Source organism: Callospermophilus lateralis, chromosome 8 (genome assembly GCF_048772815.1).
Source record: "Callospermophilus lateralis isolate mCalLat2 chromosome 8, mCalLat2.hap1, whole genome shotgun sequence".
In the NCBI taxonomy this organism is placed as follows: Eukaryota; Metazoa; Chordata; class Mammalia; order Rodentia; family Sciuridae; genus Callospermophilus; species Callospermophilus lateralis.
Window position 1 is genome coordinate 7,144,813 of NC_135312.1, and position 19,920 is coordinate 7,164,732.

The window sequence follows — 19,920 nt, forward strand, 5'->3', positions numbered from 1 at the left end:
TCCAGGGACCCAGGCAGGTGGAGACTTTGGTGTCGATAATGCGGCTTCCAGGGTCATCCAGGGCATTGGTACTCTGCAGGTAGATGGAAGGAAGACAGTGGGAATGACCATGGAGAAGATGGAAGGGTGAGCTCTGGAGGTAGCACATAGCCCTCTGTCAAGTTCACCAAATAATAAGTGCAAGAGAGCATAGGAAACAGGGTCGCTGAATAAGTTTCTGTGTCCCCAGTTTCCAGTTCATATGGGCTTTGCTGATCACTTAAGAGAGGCAGAATCTTGGGGCAATTATGCAGGTGTGTGGAATGAAGCCTGAAATCTCATTGCTTGGCTTGGCTGCCAATTCTAGGTCTCATTCACTGATGATTGGCCTATCTTTAAAGTGGACATGTTAATAATTGTTTGGGGGAAATAAGAAGTAACTACACATTAAAAGGCATAAGATAGCATTGAGAATATTGGAAGAACTCAATGAATGTGGCTATTTATTTATTTATTTATTTATTTTGTGGAGTTGGGAACCAAACCCAGGGCTTTGTATGTATGAGGCAAGTGCTTTACCACTGAGGTACACCTCCGGATGCATGTTATTTTTATGGATTTGTAGGGTACAGTTAGCATCTAATAAGTGATATCCAGTGGTGAGGCAGATTACCTGGATCCCTCCAGAAGCCCTGGGTCTAGCTGATATATCAGCTATTCCTGCTCTAGGGGAGCCACTTTTACATATTCAATTCATTCTCTTTGTTCTCTGCTTAACCATAGTTGGTTCCCATTGCCTACAATTAAAAATCCCTTACTTTGCATCTCTGGAGTACTATTTATACATCTGTGAAATTGTCGATGTGAATCAGGTGAACTCCAAGTCTTACCACTGCAGTTCCAGCATCTCAGTTCCATTGCTGATTTAATTTCTTAAGGCAACTGGCAACTTGTATACAGAGATAAAGAGATTTCTGTACTTATTACAAATAATTTATACATGCAGGATACTGCAGCTTAAACTAGCCAGATGGCTGCTGTTACCTTTTTTTTTCCTTAAGCTTTATAGAAAATGCAACTTTATACTCCATGTTCAAATGTTATGTTTGGTTGTTCTCTTGATTTTTTTCCTTTCAGTTCTATAATAATGTGCTGTAAGATTAACGTTTTAAGCAAATAAATCAATTTAACAGTAATATATGGGACTGTTAAAGTTTTATATGATGCGCTGAAGAACTATAAGCATGCCAGGTGCTCATGCCTGTAATCTCAGTGACTTAGGAGGCTAAGGCAGGAAGATTGGAAGTTCAAGGCTTGCCTCAGCAACTTAGTGAGAACCTGTTTCAAAATTAAAAACAAAACAAAACAACAACAACAACAAAACCCACATTAACAAGAAGCAAAAGTGTGTAGCTTTATAACTTCTTTCTTTCTTTCTTTCTTTCTTTCTTTCTTTCTTTCTTTCTTTCTTTCTTTCTTTCTTTCTCTCTCTCTCTCTCTCTCTCTTTCTTTTTCTTTCTTTCTTTCCTTCAATTATGCAACTTCTTTCCAAGCTTTTGTAACATGCTTAGTCCAGTTTCAAGTTCATTCAAATTCTGTAGACTAAATGAGATCCTTCCTTAACTTCTGGCCTCAGGCCCCTTCTCTCTCCACAGGTCATTACCACTGGTCTGCTAGGTGCAGAGCCTCTTATTTTTCCAGACTGGCTTTAAAAGCCTTTGTGCACCGAGCGTGGTTTTGCCTGTAGGAATTTTTGACCATGTTTCTGTTTGTTACAATTGGAACCCTACTGTTTTTTCTCAATTAGCAATATGTCTCAGAGAATTTTATGTGTTAATATAAATCTACCTCGTTATTTAAGAGGCCACCTGGTATTCCATGAAATGTCCAAGACTATTAGCCATTCCTTTATTAACAGGAATTAATTTCCCAATTTGTGCTTCTGAGCAGTGCCACATAAGCATTCCTGATTCTCTAGGGCCTAATGAAGGTCTTTCAGGGTAGGGACCTAGAGTCATAAGTAATGCCAGTTTACCCTCCCAATGGCTTTGGAAATACACATTTCCACAGCGCGTAAGAATCTCTGCTCCTTGCCCCCTTGCTATTAGTCCTTCCATTTGCCAAATCAGTGTGCGAGGAGTAGTATCTTATTGTGGTTTTAATTTGCGTTTTGCTGGGTAGAACGGCTTTTCATACACTTATTGATCTTCTGTATCCCTCTTTCTGTACATTTCATTTTCAATTTTCTATTGGGCTGTTTGTCTTTACCTTATTGATTTGTGGGAGTTATTTATGTATTCCAGATACAGCCCCTTGCCTGCTGCATGCATTGCAAAGGTTTCTCTTCTGCAGCTTCTCCCACCCGTGGTTCCTTCAGCTTCCTTCTTGGAAACTCGTTTGTCATTAGGCACTCTGGTTACTTGGTCCTTCTGTTGAGATTTATGCTTGGCTGCATTTACCTCACATATTTGTGAGAAATTTACAATAGCCCAGCTATCAGGCTTGGGAGTGCCCTTTGTGTTCTCTAAGCAATAGGTCATGTGTCTGCCGCCTGCCTTATATCCAGCCGGGTATTTTTGGTTGACTGGGTGACATCCTGAATTTAAGGCTTCATTTCCCCAGAGCTGTGCTGTCCACTGCTGAATGGAACGGGGTAGATCATACAGACAGGTCCCACTGTTTCTTTAGGACAGGTCCTCCGTGCTTTAGTCTGGGAGAGAGGAGGCTGATATTTATGAGCAAATCACAATTAAAATACACTCAGTCATTCTAACAACATAGTTACTGCTGCTCCCCAAACGGCCATAACCCTGTAGTCCTACTTGTTTATCTTTGCTTTTGTGCCGCCGTTTTTGTTATTATATACAAAACATTATTGCCAAGACCACTGGCAAGGAATTTTTAATCTAAGTTTTCTTCTAGGGATTTTATGGTTTCAGGTTTTGCTTATGTTTCTAACCCATTTTGATTTGGTGTTTGTGTCTGGCTCAAGAGAAGGCCCTGATTTTTCCTTTTGCATGTGGCTGTCCCGTGTTCCCAACACTGCACACCAAGAAGACTGTCATTTCTCCAGTGTGGTACCCTCGTGGAAATTAGTTCCTGTGTGTGAGGGGGTTTATTTCTGGACTCTCAGTTCTGTTCTCTTGGTCTCAGAGTCTCTCTTTGTGCCAGGACTATACTCTTTGGACTACTAGAGTCGTGTAGTATAATTTGAAATCATTATATGTGATGCCTCTAGCTTAAATTCTGTTCCTACTATTCAAGATTAGTTGGGCAACACAAGGCAAGAGCTTTGGGTAACATAACTAGATCAAGTTTGAAGGTGTATTCAGTGAAAAAAGGTGGTTAGGATGTTTTCAGTTTTGAATTTTTCCATTGGTGCATAGATCAGAGAAAAAGCAACCATCAGTCTTCGTGTCAATGTGCCCTTACGGGTCTTTAGTCTCTCTTTTTTTCAGTCATCAGGCAGTACCTAAGGCTTTGTTCCTGAAGCTGTGTCCAGGAAGAATGGTATTTTCAAAACCAAGGAACAATAATTTATTTTTTAATTAAAACATCCTTTTAAGTAAAAAAAAAAAAAAAAAAAAAAACCCACTATTTAGAATTACTATCACAATTCTAATTAGTAATCACATAATCATTGATCATATCAACCTAGTAGAAGGCAATTCATGAATGAAGGACATTCTGGTTACTTCAGCCATTATCAAAGATGTTCTTCTGTGTGTCCTACATATGTATTATAATTTAAAAAATACATTCTGATTAAATAAAACTGATTGAAACCAATGTTAGTTTTATGTAAATTTTCCATAAAATTCTATGTAAAATTTCCATAAAATTCCATGGTATTCTTCAAAATTTTCATTTTGCTAATAGATCTATTATAGATCTCATCATCACTAGATTAGTTTATTATTCTTTTGTGGATACACAATTCCCACTTTTTTCCTTTTTCTTTACTTTTTTTTTTTTTACAGTTTAGTGGAATAACCTTAGATTTGGGGTTAAAGTGCACACACACATACATACATATACACTCATGCATGCATAATACGCTACTTGAGATCTGACATCATGCAAGTTTCTTTCTTTGTTTAAGCATCATTTTCTTCATATTATTTTAAAAATTAAATTAATTATAACTTACCCTTTTCCATAGAATTTTGAGATGACCAAGTGAATTTCATGGATAGAAAATTATGAGTTACAATTATTCTTGTTATTATTATAATAATTATGCAACAAAACTGGATATGATTTGTGTCATGGTATAAAAAAGGGCTTCGCAATGGTGTTTCTAAAACACTGCTTTGGCAGAACATTTCCAAAGTACTTTCCCCAATAATCTGACATGACCTTTGAACTTAACGTATTTCAAGTTATTCTTTAAATCAACAAATCTTGGCTGAATGAATAAATGATGTCACCAAATTGTGTCCATGTGGCTTGAAAAGTGTCCTTGATTCTCTCCACCCCTTCCGTACTGAAGACCTTGGCTCTTCTGCTCTTCCTACCTCAGGGCTCCCCGCCAGCCTTCCCTGCATTCTCTCACTCTGGCCTGCTCCCCTTCCCTGAAGATGCCCCTCGCGTAGCTGCCCACTCGGTGTGCTGAAAGCACTGCTGGCCAAGTCACCCCTCTGCTTAGCCTAAGCCTTCCATGGTTCCCCTTCCCCGATGGTGAAGGTCTACATCCATGCTCTGACTTGCAAACCCTCTACTCCTCCAACCAGTCTTAACAGACCAACTGCTGAAAGTGTTTTAACCATCAAAGCAACTGCTCCTGCTGCCTCTCCTACCTTGGAATCTCCCTTCTCCCCCTTTTGCCCAAGTACTACTTATCTTTTACGATCCAGCTCTGGAATGACCTTCTTCATGATGTCCCTCATGGTCTCTTTCTCTCTCATCTTTTTTTCTACTTAGATTATTATGCACTTTGTTTAAGACTCTGTGATTGAATGTATCACATTTTGACCTGAGTCTCCAGTGAGAACCTCAGACTTAGGGACTCAGCATCTATGTATTGCTCTTATTTTGGAACTTGGTCAGATTCATGGTAATGGACACTTAAAAATTTTGGTGAACTTATTTCCATTAATTTGAATTTCATTTACAAACCCTTCCAAAAATTTTAATTTAGCTAGTGTTTATTGTACTACTACTATATGACACAGGGAAGACCTAAGATATCAATTGTGAACAAAACAGATAGACCTCTGCTTTTGTAGATCTTTCACCTAAAGAGACCAGCGTTACACACAAATACCATGCTGAAATCTCTGCAAGAGCATGAACACATCTCTTTTCTTAACTGCTCTATATACAAGTTGGGCACAGTGTCTGTAATCAATACATATTGACTAAATGATTGGGCTGGCTAGATCCACCCCTCACTACAACAGATCAGGTTAATGCTTTGCAATTATGTCTATTTGCATTTTTAAATCTAGACTCCATTTCGTGCAATGGATCACGCCTGAGTGTCTGGCTCTAATTTTAGGAGACAGAATGTTACAGGGCTAACAGCCATCTGCTTCCTTTGAGCAAATCTGCAACTGTGAAGTGTGAATGCAGATTTTTATAGCATTTATTGCATCTTAAAATTTATAACATTTTGCTTTATTTATTGAAGGAAATTTAGAAAACAAAAAGATCAAGAAGAAAATTAAAATTACCTAGAAGTAATCTCTGCAAACTCTGAACATTTCTGCATTTGTCTTTCCAGCTCTTATTCTATCATCTATGTAAAATACACATACATGTATTTGTGTTTTACTAACATTCACACACCAGGTGATTAACAAATCTGTAAATATAGGCAAATGAATAATGGTTGATTTAAGTTGCATGATAATATTTGATAATATAATATCTGTATTTTCAAAACTTATATGCATATACAGTATATATATAAAAGTTAAATGTATAAAAGTATATAGGTTAATGAGCATAAATCTTGTAGATATATATTGGTAGAGCTCTTCTCTCTGAACTTAGAGGAGCCTGTAGTACTATTTCCTTCAATTTTACTATCAGTGATTACTGTAATAAAGTAACTGCTTCAGAAAATTACGTCAGTGCAGTGGTGCACACCTGTAATCCCAGTGGCTCAGGAGGCTGAGTCAGGAGGATCATGAGTTCAAAGCCAGCCTCAGAAATTGCAAGGTGCTTAGCAACTCAGTGAGACCCTGCACTCTCTCACTCTGGCTTGCTTCTGACCAAAAAAAAAAAAAAAAAAAAAAAAAAAAAGTCAAAATGTACGGCAAATAATTGTACACAGGCACAAACAAAAGTGCAATTTCACTTTTTTTTTTCTGTAACTCAGGGAGCTCCCCCTCCTACCAGCTCTGGTCCACAGCACTCAGACTAACACTGTGGTGGAAGGGGGACACAGAACTTGGATGTAGAGCCCAGGTCTTACAGCTGAGTTAGGTGGTACCCCTATAGGGCAGGCAGATCAGGAACCAGTGCTGCCCTGAACCTCAAGAGCGATTCTAGTGCATGCCATGAATGTGAAGCAGCTGGATCCCAGGGCTAGTGCAAGACTGGAAAATCGGCAGAGTGAGCCCTTCATCTTCAACATTACTCCCTTCTTCTAGAGCATTAACTTCTATGAATTCCTATTGTAATCAACACACTGGTGTAGATTTTATCATAATATCTTAAGTATCATATAACCACTCCAAAGGGGATGATTCTTGAAAGGCTTACTTTAAATGCTAAATAGTAGTCTGGAGTTTAATTTAATCTTATTCAAAAATGTTAGCTTTTACTCACAACCATGACATTATGCAGAAGTATTTTTCAAGTAAATTAGCTTACAAAGAATAAAGACAATTAATAAATATTCTTGAATATATGCATATTTGTATATAAATGCTTATATTGGTTACTTAAGACTATGAGCTATAAACACATGTATTCTTGAGAATAATATTAAGTTACTAAATTTCAGCTTCAGTATTTTTTTTCTTTCCCCAAATGGTAATGCACAATTCACACAAATACTTACATTTTTGCATCCTGGTTTCTCTGATGAGTGTTGCTTCCTAGCCATGAATATTATTCAATCAAAGTTTTTTTTAACAATTATTCTTTAGATTTGTCTTTCCTAGATGTTGGGCAGTGCATTTCTTAAAATATGATGACTACCTACATTGCATGTTTGACACATCGGTTCTCATGAAGAAGGGTTAAGGATTTTCAAACATTGTCTCATTTCTCACAAATGCTGCTCAAAAGATATATGTAATTTTCCTAAGTTCATTTGGTGATATTATTCAAGTGTTTTCAAATATAGGATGCATTCTTATGCTAAACTTCCCTAAAGAGCTTTTTAAAAAAAACATGATGTTTAAGCAGTAAATATTGAATGCTTGCTTTTTTCTCGGTAGTATGTAGGGTCATTTAAAAAAGATTACTTTTTAAATATTTATTCTCTCTATAGCTGAGAGCTTGTCAAAACATTTTTACACTGTCCTTTTATCCTTTAATCAATTGCTTAAGGTGGTCTCATAGGATCAAAAATTCTCAGGGTTCTAGGGGTCAGCTCTCCAAACGTTCTCTAGTGTTCCCCCATCTCCAGGAGCAAGGAGCTTGCTGCACATGGAGGCAGTCATGTCCCCTGCTATCTGGCTCTGACTGCCACTATTCTTCATTATGCTTAGCAAAGGCAGTGATAGAGGGTTACCTGGAGACCAAGGTCTATCCTTACTGAAATCCAGACTTCCCAAATTGCCTTTTGACTTCATTGTGCCCCAACTTGACCAAAATGCCTGCTCTGTTTAGACCACTTTCTATCCCAGAGTAGATGGAACTGGCTGCAATGGAGAGGGTGGGGCACAGGCTTTGGAGTAAGGCAAACTTGTTTCTCGTGTCACCTTCTGTTAACTAGAAGTTGGCAATCCCCCCCCCCCCCCCCACACACACACCCCGGGCTTTGGTCCTCTCAGAAATGCAATGAATTAGAAACACTTTCATCACAACATTCTTGTCGATTGTAGAGAAATTATGTGTGATGCTTCTGCAGCTGTGCTTAGGAATTACTAGGAGCTCAGTCCCTAGTAGTGAATCCTTAGTTACTGACAGCAAAGTGCTTGGCCTACATTCAGTCCCTGAATGCTTATTGAATACCAGTTTAGTGCCAGGTTCTATAGTAGTTGTCCCAGGGTCACCCTGTGGGACTGGAATCTGAGTTAAGCACAGGAGTCAGTTTGAGGAAGAGGATGAATAGTTTTCCACAGAAAAGAGTATCTATTTGGTGTCGTAAAAGTTCTTGCATTCATTTCTTAGAGCTGCTTTAACAAATTATTATGAATTGGGTGGCTTCAAGCTACAGAAATTTATTTCTCTCAGAATTCTGCAGGTTAGAAATTTGAAATCAAGATGTCAGCAGAGCCCAGTCTCTGGGCAAGGAAAGGAATAGTCTCTCCTTGCCTCCTTTGGCTTCCGGGAGCTCCTGGTGTTCCTTGGCTTGTGACAGCAAAATTACACCTCAATCTCCACATGACCTTCTTCTCTGACTTTTTCTCTGTCAACTCCTTTCCTGTCTCTTATAAGGACACCTATGATTGGATTCAGGACCTACTGTAACCCAGGATAATTTCATCTCAAGATCCCACCCTAGCTATATCTGCAAAGACCCTTATTCCAAAAACAGTCACATTTCTGTGTCTCCAGGTGAACATATCTTACTGCAGTCGATATTTAACTCCTTAAACTGTGGATTCCCGAGGACTACCCTGTGGAAAATGCTATAAAACTTTGCAACATGCAGGCTTTTGGGTATAGAGGATGGAGAAAATAAGTGGCGTACTTGCATCATGATACTGTAATTATGCTTGCTAGGCTAGTTTTCATTAAGTTGCTGTTGCCTTCTAGCTCTATCTCCTTAAACAGTACTATGAATCCAGAAACTTGCATTAAATCGACTTTTCCCTTAACCTGCCATGAGAGTTTAGAAAAGAGAATTAACCTCTGTGGGACTCAGATGGAGTAGATGTAAAGCAAGAATAATGAAACTGGATGTGCAGAGCTGTTAATAAGATTAAAAGGAGACCATTTTGCAGAACACTGAGTTGTCTGAAACCCACGTAACGAACCCTCGGTACCCGGATGGTGTTTGTGCTTGCTGCCTATTCCTGACTTATATTTCCAATTTGAGTTCTCACGCAGGCTGCAGACTAAAAATTACATCTACTAAGTGCAGATTTAGCTTTAAGTCTCAGAAAGCAATTCATTTCCTGTATTTCAAAGTTCATGTGAGACAGCTATCTCTTGTACCCATGTCCTGCCAAAAAATGTGAGGCTAAATGTGTCATCTTTAGAGTTTCCATCCATTTCTCCAAGGCCATTCTCTTAGTCTGTCTGGAATTAGCTAAATCCCTCTTTCACAAGAACAGTTCCAAGGAGCCAGGAGACTTACTTTGGAGTCTTGCAGGCACCACCGCTTGCCTGAAACATAAAGGACCCAGTGTACATTACTGGAGACCTCTAATTTCAAAATGGCTAAAAGCTCTCAATATTTCCTGTTCATAATTAAAAACTTGTATTTCCTTCTGTTTTTCGAATATGTGTTTTCTTTATATTTTGTGGATGCATTATAATTGTACATGATAAGGTATTTAATGTTATATATTTGCACGTGTTTGCCAGATTATTAAATCTGTGTGGCTTTGTCTCTGTGTCTTCTATATTATAACAAAAGCATGTGATCAATATCATTCCTCAGTATTTTCCCTCCCCCCCAGTCCCTTTCTTGCATTTATTGATATCCTTCAATTTTAATGATAGTCCCTCCTGAAATTTCTTTTCCTTTTTTCTCCCTAACTTCTACAGATGAGAAAAAACACACAACTCTTGACTTTCTGAGTTTATTATTGTTTGTATTCTTGATGGCTGCCATTCTGACTGAAGTGAGATACAATCTGAGTGCAGTTTTGATTTGCATTTCTCTAATTGCTAAAGATTTTCAACATTTTTTTCATGTATTCGTTGGCCATTTGCGTTTCTTTTTGAGAAGTATCTGTTTAGTTCATTTTCCCATTTATTAATTGTGCTATTTGATTTTTTTGGTGTTAATACTTTTGAGTGTATATATATATATATATATATATATATATATATATATATATACACACACATATATATACATATACATACACATACGTATATATTTATATTTTGTATATATATATTTATATAATATATATATTTTTTTTCCAGATATTAATCCCCAGTAAGAATAACAGCTAGCCAAAGTTTTCTCCCATTCTTTTTTCACATTCAGATTTTTCTCACTTCACATTTTAAACTTCTTTTCCTGTGCAGGAGATCCTGAATTGTATGCCGGTCCTTTATTAATCCTTGACATCGTTTCCTGAGCTTTAGGGGTCCTATTGAGAAAGTTGTCATCTGCAACTTTATTTTGGAGTGTTGACCCTATGTTTTCTTCTAGGAGTTGCATAGTTTCTGTTCTAATTCCTTTGATCCATTTTGAGGGTGACAGATGAGGACCTATTCTTATTCTTATCATGTGGATAACCAGTTTTCCCAGCACCAATTGTTTAGAAGCTGTCTTTCTCCTATGTATGCTTTTGGGAAGTTGGTCAGAATATTATATCTGTGTGACTTTGTCTCCTTGTCTTCTATATTACATATTCACATTGATATATGTGTCTGCTTTTATGCCAGTAGCATACTATAGCTCTGTCGTATAATTTGAAGTCAGATATTATGATGCCTTCATCATATTTTTGTTTGTTTATTTATTTTGTTTTGGCTTACAATTGCTTCAGTTATTCTGGGTCTTTTATTCTTCCAAAAGAATTTTAGAAGAGTTTTTTTTTTTCTTTTTCCGAGTTTCCCTAAGAATGTCATTGGTATATTGATATGGATTCCATTGAGTCTGTATATTGCTTTTGGGAGTATGGTCATTATACAATATTAATTCTATCCATATACATTGGAGAAGTTTTCATTTTCTTATGTCTTCAATTTCTTTTTTCTTTCTCCAGTGTTCTATAGTTTTCATTATAGATGTCTTTCATATTCTTGGTTAGATTTAGACCTATTATTTTTTGTTTCGTTTTTTGTTTTTGTTTGTTTTGAGACTATTGTGAAGGGGTTTGTTTTCCTGATTTCTTTCTCAGCATATTTATTATCAGTGTATAGGAAAGCTATTGATTGTCGTATGTAGGTGTTTTGGCCTGCTACTTTGCTACATTTGTTTATTAGCTCTAGTTGTCTTCTGGTGGAGCTTTTTGTATCATCTGTGTATGAATGACAACATCTATAGACAGTGATAAATTGACTTATTCCTTTCCTGTTTTCATCCCTTTTATTTCCTTCTCTTCCCTAATTTTCTGGCAAGAATAAGAATATCTAGTACTATGTTAACTAGGAGTGGTGAGAGGGGACATCCTTGTCTTCTCCTATTTTTTAAAGGAAATGTTTTCAATTTTTCCCATTCACTATGATATTAGCTGTGGGTTTGCTGTATGTAGCCTTTTTGATGTGGTGGTAGGTTCTGTCTATCACCAGTTTCTTCAATGTTCTTATCATGAATTGGCACTGAATTTTATCAAGAGCTTTCTCTGTATCTATTGAAATGACTATATTTTTGTACTTAATTTGATTCATGTGCTTAATCTCACTATTGATTTGCACATGTTAAACAATCCTTGCAGCCTTGGAATAAAACTAACTTAGTCATGATGTGCAATCTTCTTAATATGTTGTTGAATGTGATTTGCTAATACTTGTTAAGAATTTTTACAACTATGTTATTCAGAGATATTCGTCTGTAATTTTCTTTCCTTAATATGTTCTTATCTTGTTTTGATATTAGGGTAACATTGACTTCATAGAAAAAATTTGGAAGTGTTCTATCCCTTTTGATTTTATGAAATAATTTAGAATGGTTGGCATTTTTCCTCTTTAAAAGTCTGGTGGAACTCAGTAAAGGATTCTTTTCTTTAAAAAGGAAGGCTATTTATAACTTTTTAATCTCATTTCCAGTTATTGGCCTGTTTAAGTTTTTACATGTGCTCTTGAATAAATATTGGCAGGTCATATGTGTCTAGAAATATATCCATTTCTTCTAAGTTTTCCAATTTGTTGGTGTGTAAGTTTTCAAACTAGTTCCTAAAGATCATCTGGATTTCTGGATATCTGTGATGGTTTCTTATTTTTCATCTCTAATGTATTAATTTGGTACTTCTTTGCATTTTTGTTAGTTTGGCTAAGGGTTTCTCAATCTTGTTTGACATTTCTTTTTAAAAAATTCTTTTTGGTTATACACAACACCAGGGTAAACCCTGAAATAATCACAAAAGCATGGAATGTAACTCATTCCATTTTGGTCCCCAGAACTTCCTCCCCTGACCCTCTCCCCTTCTCCCCACCATCCATGACACTGATCTTTCTTCAATCCACTTACAGTTTACTTCTTTTTGCAAGTTAGTGTTCTGCAAATACACCCTGTATTGGGACCCACCATGCCACATCCACGCATGCACAGAGTTCAGTCCAGTTCCTTCCCAGTTCTTCCCCTTTCCCATCCTTTCTTCCTTCTCCTCAATGTCCTTTATCTACTCTACTTGTCTTTCTTCTATTGTGTCAAAATTCACTCTTTTTACTATCTTTTCCTTTCTTTTATCCTTCCCCTGCCCCACTTAATTTTAGATTAACTTTTGAATATCAGAGAAAATGTTCAATCTTTAGTTTGGGGGGGACTGGCTCATTTCACTTAGCATTGTACTCCCTTACCATCTATATACCAGCAAATGCCATGATTTCACTCTTCTTTATGGCTGACTCGTATACTCTGTTGTTTTTCTTTTCAAAAAACAATCTCTTGGGGCTGGGGATGTGGCTCAAGCGGTAGTGCGCTCGCCTGGCATGCGCAGGGCACTGTGTTCGATCCTCAGCACCACATAAAAATAAAATAAAGATGTTGTGTCCATCGAGAACTAAATCAATCTCTCTCTCTCTCTCTCTCTCTCAAAAAAAAAATCTCTTCATTTCTTTGATCTTTTCTGTTGCTTGTTTATTCTATAGTTCTTTATCGTAGTATTATCTTAATTATTTCTTTCCTTCTACTGGCTTTGGAATCCTTTTTCTTTAAAGGGCATTGATATCTATTATAGGTTATTGATTTGGAAGCTTGGTAATTTTTCTTAAGTAGGCACTCAGAGTTATAAATGCTCCTCTGATATGCAGCTTCAAAGTGTTTTCCAAAGTTTCTGGTATGTTGTATTACTCTTCTTGTTTTAGTCTAAGACTTTTAAAAATTTCTTTTATCACCCCTACTAAAAAGTGTATCATTTAATGTCCATGTGTTTATATAGTTTCTGCAGGTTTTTTTTGCGTGTGTTGATTTCTAGTTTGATTTCATTATGATCAGTTGAGATACAACTGATTTATGTCAGTTTCACTGCATTTTCTGGGTGTTGTTTTATGGCCTAATATATTTTTTATTTTAAAGGTTTCAGGAGTAGATGTAAGTAGTGTTTTTAATTTACACTATTTTTTAGGTCTGAAGAGTCTTCAATGAATTATGTCTGAATGACCTATATGTTGGTGAAAGAAGTGTGTTGAAATCACCCAGTATTAATGTACTGGGGGCTATTTGAGTTTTTAATTTGGGTAATATGTGTGTGTGTGTGTGTGTGTGTGTGTGTGTGTGTGTATAATTAATGCATCTTCTTTTTGGATTTTTTCTTTTATCATTATGAAGTTACTTTTTTAGTCTATTCTGATTAATCTTGGCTTTAAGTCTACTCAGATATAATTATGAGTATCTACTTCTGCTTGTTTGGGTCTACATTTGAATTGGATGTTAATTTCCATACTTTTGCTTTCAGCCTGTAGCTTTGTTTGCTTGTAAGATGAGTCTCTTGAAAATAACTTATAATTGGGTCTTGTTATTTAATTCATTCTGTCATATTACATGTTTTAATTAGAGACATGAGACCACATACATTCAATGCTATGACAGAGAGATGCTTATTAATTCCTGCCATTTTGATTTATTTCTAATGTTTAATTTGGTTCTTTTTCTCAGTGTGTAGCTACACTTCATATAAGATTTGTCCTTTTCTGAGTTTTGAAGTTTGTTTATAAATTGTTCCCTGTGTAGTGTTTCTTTAAGTATTTTCTGTAGCACCAGCTTAGTGTTCATGAATTCTTTTAGTGTCTGCTTCTAAGTCTTCATTTCTTTTTCAATTCTGTAGGATAGTATTTTGGATTCCAGCAATCTTGGTTGACAGTTGTTTTCTTTTAGGGCTTAAAACGTATTAAAAAGCCTTCTTGGATTTTATAGTTTCCACTAAGAAATCAGAAGTAATTTTGATTGGGTGCCTATAATTATAACCTGAATTCCTCTCTAGGCTTTTAAAATATAGGTTGTGTATATTAGGCATTTTATTTATACTATATCATGGAGTGGTTCTTTTTAGATCTCTATTTGGGGTTCTGAATGCATCTTGTGTATGGAAACTGAACTCATTCTCAAGGTTTGAACATGTTTTTGTTATTGTTTCCCTCAGAGATTGTGCCTGCCATTATCTTTCATCACACAACCCTCTTTAAATCCAATGTTTCTTATCTTAGTCTCCTAAGTTGTCCCAAAATTCTTGTATATTCGTGTCTCCTATTTTCTTTAACATTGTCTGAGTGTTCTTATCTGGCCACTTTGTCGTCTAGCTGAGATTCTGTCTTCCCATAATCTACTAGAGAGTCTTTCAGTGGAACTTTTCATTTGACTTATTTCCAAGATTGGTTCTTTTTCAACATCTCCTTACTGAATTTTCTCATTCATATCATGTACTGACTTCTTTAATTTATTGTTATTTTTTCTAAGTTCTCTTGGAAATTACCGATCATTTTAAAAATACCATTGCTTTAAATTTTTACATGGAATTTCATCCACATCATATCTTTGGAGTCAGTTGCTCTAAATTATGAATTTTAAGAGGCATCAGGCTACTTTGTTTTTCATGTTTTTTGTGTTCTTTTATTGGGGTTTATTCATCTGTTGGGATGGATTTCTTTTCCACTCCTCAGTGTGTGCGTTTTCATGGCACAGACTTCTCTTGCCATAGTATTCTGGGATGTCAGGTTGTGAATTTTTCAGCATGTTTCCAAATGGGTTTTGTAGTCTTGTTTTCCTGGTAGTCCTTTGGTAATGATTAATGTATTTTGACACGGTGTATATTGTCTCAGAGCTCCCTGTAGGTTTCAGAAGATGGGTGTCCTTCTTGTAGATGTGACAGTTGTACACAGAAGGGTATGTGGTGTACACACTCTGTAATTGATTTTTCTTTAGTTAGAAATCTGTATATTTTAAAAGATATGGGAGTAAACTAGATTGAGACTCCTCAATGTCTGTCTTCTACAGCCTTTTTCTTAATTCTCTGTTTTTTGGCTATAGTAATGGATGTCCGTGAGTAGGACTTCATGGACCCTACCCAGATGTTCCTTCTTGGAATCTGATCATCACTTTGGTTTGTCTCTTTTACTCTTTGTATTAAAGTATCATTGAAGTTTGAGCATGGCTAGTTTGTGTGTGAACCAACATGTAGTATCATTTTTCTGGATTTAGATCAGCAGTAGAGACTCTACCTTGTGATATTTTAGTATCCCAGAAACAAACAAAAACAAAATACAATGAAAATAAACCCTAATATTCAAAAGACAAGAAAAAATAGTAACAATCATAAAATAATAAATGCTAAACTCTCCATAGGTCATCCACACGCCCATGAATATGGCCTTCCCAGGTTCCAGTCCTGAGTCCATGCCTGCCTGTTCAGTTTCCCAAACATTTTCATCCAGTCATGTACAATGCCAGACTCAAAGGGAAAGTGAATTGCCATCTCCTCCATGTCTCTGGCTTGAATCCCCCCGAGTACAATCTTCTGTGCCTGTTTCAATCAGGTTCTGCTCTGTACCCTGTAAGGCGCATGACAGACATTCGTTGGGACGGTATGACAATATTTGCTATGTTATCCTGGGTTTCTGCAGCAGCAGGCTTCAGCCTGCCCTCCTCAAGATGACTCCCTGTCTCAGCTCTCTGCTTGCCAAAACACTTTTGAAAAGCCAGTTCCCTGTACAGCCTCTGGATCAGCTCAGTTCAGGTTCCTTTTCTATTCTTCAGGTTTTCTGGGTGGAATTGTTCTGTTTTGTTTCTCCCACACCCTCTCTGCTATCCCTCCCTTCTATGGTGAACGGGTGCCACTGCCACTGCCACAACTAGCTTGGCTTCTATGTACTCTTTCTTGTCCTTTGTTCAGGGCACACCCAAATTTCTGGGTCTTTGACTGTCTAGCATTGAATTTCAGTGAATTCCCTTTTTCATCCACCTTACTGAGAAGCAGTACTCCCACTACTTGAATCCACAGAGCAACTGAAAAAAAAAAATATATATATATATATAATATGTCTTTAAATCTTAGAAGACCCTCTCCCTCCACCTTGCACATGCAGCATGTGTCTACATTATGTATCTCTGAGCAAAACCCAGAATTGCAATGGGACTCAGCTGAGCACCAGCTGCTACCCTGCTTTCTGCACCTTCCCAGTGTGCTGGGTGGGTACTCAGGGTGGGCTTTCTCAGCCGTACTCCTGGGTCTTCAGTTGTATTTGGAAATGTTGTGAGAAAGGGGTAAAGGAGTGAACAGTACTGGTAAGAAATTGAGTCCACTATGAGAGTGACGTTGGAGGATTTACTTTCCTGGCTCCTTGGGACTGGGTTGCTCAAGTTGACTGAGTCCTCGTCCCAAAGCCCTGCTCCTTTAAAAGTAACGTTCTCTTTGGATGTAGATGTTGGTTCCTTTTTTTCTTCTGATCTGTGGGTGATAATAACTCCCCAGTGTTTCCAGCACCAGGATCTGAAATTTCCTTAGTTGTTCTCCTTAAACCTTAACCAAAATCATTGAAATAAGCACTTTTTCAAATCTCTTCAAATTTCTTAACACAAGTATTCCATCCTTATCTGAGTACACTGGGGAGGAGTAATCGGTACCAGAGATGGCAGCAACATGACATTCTGAAAATGGGATCCTGGGGTTAGGATGCCCACATATTTAGGAACACACACAAGCTGCAGTCCCAGGGTTGGTGGGACTTGTGGGGACTTGTGTTTTCTAGACATTGTGATGATGGAATCATCACTAAAACAGGCAGGGGGTGAAGTGGAGGTGCAGAGGAAACTGCTAAAAGTACCAAGAACTGAAGTCACAGGCCATGGCTCTGCAGCTCTCTCTTCATGACCTTGGAAGTCACCTTGCAAACTTTGGCACATACATGATCCAAATCAAGTGCTTCCTTGCATTAATCACTGGGTTTCATAGTATTTGTGTCGTGCACACGTGGAAGATCTACAAATGATAGCACAGGACCAGAGAAATGGAAAATAATAAAAAAAAAGTTATAAAAGATTAAAACTCCTGTCTGAGATCCCAATGGCCAATAAGTGGCAGCAGTTAAACTTGATTTCTTACCCTGCAGCTGCTATACTTACCACTGTCCACACCAGCCCTTCTCAAGTGAGTACAGATTGCCTCTGCATACACTATCAATTCAGTCTTGACTGAAATTTCCTTAGGATTCTCATATTCCCCCAAAAAACTGGAGTGGAGAGATTGAACCCAAACTGTTCTTTTCTGTTTGCAACTTTCAAAGAGCAGTCTGGGCTCACTGCATCTTCTCCATGTGGGCAGCATCGTCCCTAATGAAGTGTATCAAACATTTAATCTCTCTATGCAGCTCCTGATCTCTGCCGCTCTCTGTAAACACCATCACTACCTTTGAAGGAGCCCTGCAAGTACTTAAGACTCTTTGATGAAAGGCCCTAATTGAGTCCTTTAAATAAATGAGTAATTATTATCCTTTCATCTGGAATATTCTGGGCAGTCCCCCATAATGGGAATTGACAAGATCAGAGAAAAAGCTAAAGTTGGGTCTTCTAAGCCTTCGTTGCTCATAATTAGTATAGCTGTGATCATCATCACGCCCTGTGTCCCCTACTGATAAGGAAGGCGCAAGTTGAATCCGCTCAGCAAATGGAGTTGATGAGTCATGCAGAGAAATTCTGAGCCAGCCAGGGATAACTGGGTATAGGTACACGGAAGGATTCCCTCAGTAGGCAGAAGACCCTCCTGCAAACCTCAGCAGTGCCTGTGACCTTGGGCAGTCTTTGGAACTTCTGTTTCCTTCTCTGTAAAGTGTGGATCAATGATATTTTGACAGAGCATGAGGAAACTCTTCCTTTTGAACACACTCTATGATTGCAGGTTGCCCTCCTGATCAGCCTCTGGGTTGCCACCTGATAATCACGGGTAGGAACAGGACTCTAGTTTCTCTTTTATTCCTTCAATTGATTGTTGGGTTTTGATATTTGCTTCTTTCATCCTAATTACAATTATTTTAGGCAATGCTACCCAGGAAAAGTAATTCACCTTAGTTTTCTTTTTCTTTCTCTTCCCCACCCCTTTGTATATTATTTCTTCTCTCTTCCCTTGTTTCTTCCCTCCCTCCAACTTACTCTCCTTCTCTTCCTTGCTTCCCTCCATGTTTCTCAATTCTTCTATTGGAATGGCCAAAATATTTCTTAACATTTTTCACCAATATCAAATGTTGTTTCATTTAGCATTTCTTATAGTAATCTTGTGCAACAAATCACTTTTAACTCAGTGCCATATATTAAAATAATGAAAGAAGTTTCTTGTTCCCTTGTCTGTGTGTTGGCTGGAGTTGAGCTGAGCTGGGCTGGGCTTAATTCCAAAACACAGGTCTGCTCGGCTTGTCTTCCATCTCTCTGAACAACAGAACACCTACAAGATGCTATTCCTGTGATAAAAGGCAGGTATGCGGGAGAGAAATCCATATGAACACATGCCATGCTGTTGCACAGTGTTTAACATGCCACCGACTAAAGCAAATCATGTGGATTGGCCCCAAGTCAGAGGATGGGGAACATAATCCACCCACCATGAGGCCAAGATTTATCATGGTAAATCCAAAGTCAATGGGGGTGGCAGGTTAATGAATAATTGCTGGATAACAATCTAATCTACCACAATATTATTCAAGAAATCTTTTCCACCATAGTAGGAAAATGACAAATTCTGACTTCTGAGAAAAAAAATTACAATGTGATCTTTTAAAACATTGATTACATATCTTCTTTTGTGAAGAACTCTTTCCTGTTGTTTTTGTGGGGGTGTTTTTCTTAACGAGTTGTCAGAGAACTTTATAAACCAACCATATTCATCATTTCATGAATCAAGGAAAGTTATAGGTTTTCCTGTACTTTTTTTGGCTCATAGTTTCAGAGATTTCTGTTCATGATCATTGGCTCCAACGCAGGAATCTCATGGTGGAAGGGCATAGAGGAAGAAAGCTACTCAGTTTAAGCCAGCCAAGAAGGAAAGAAAGACGTGGGGGGTGGGGAGAGAGAGAGAGAGAGAGAGAGAGAGAGAGAGAGAGAGAGAGAGATTGGGACAGCCTTCCTGGAAACAGAGGCATATAGGGGGGCCTTGATTCATTCTCAAGATGGAAGATTAATAATAACAACAGTCAGAGTTGACTAATGATAGCAACAGCTACATAATTTGCAGGACTTAGTGTCAAATGTAAATATGGGTTCCCCTCTTCTAAAAGCAGGAAAAGAAGTACAAATAATGATACTAAAATTAAAGGTTTTTTTCCTTTCTTCTATGGCCTTTATCTTCTAACTTGTCTTTTTAAAAATGTTGCTATTTAATATCATTCTCATTAAAAACTAAAATTTTAAATTATTAGCATGGATTCTCCTTTCATGTTCTGGTGCAGTGCCACTTTTGAATGTATATATAACAGCACTCATTTTATCTTCTTAATCGCTGCAATTGCACAATTTGCATTTCATAATTCATCTGCACATTTGCAGGCTCTGCT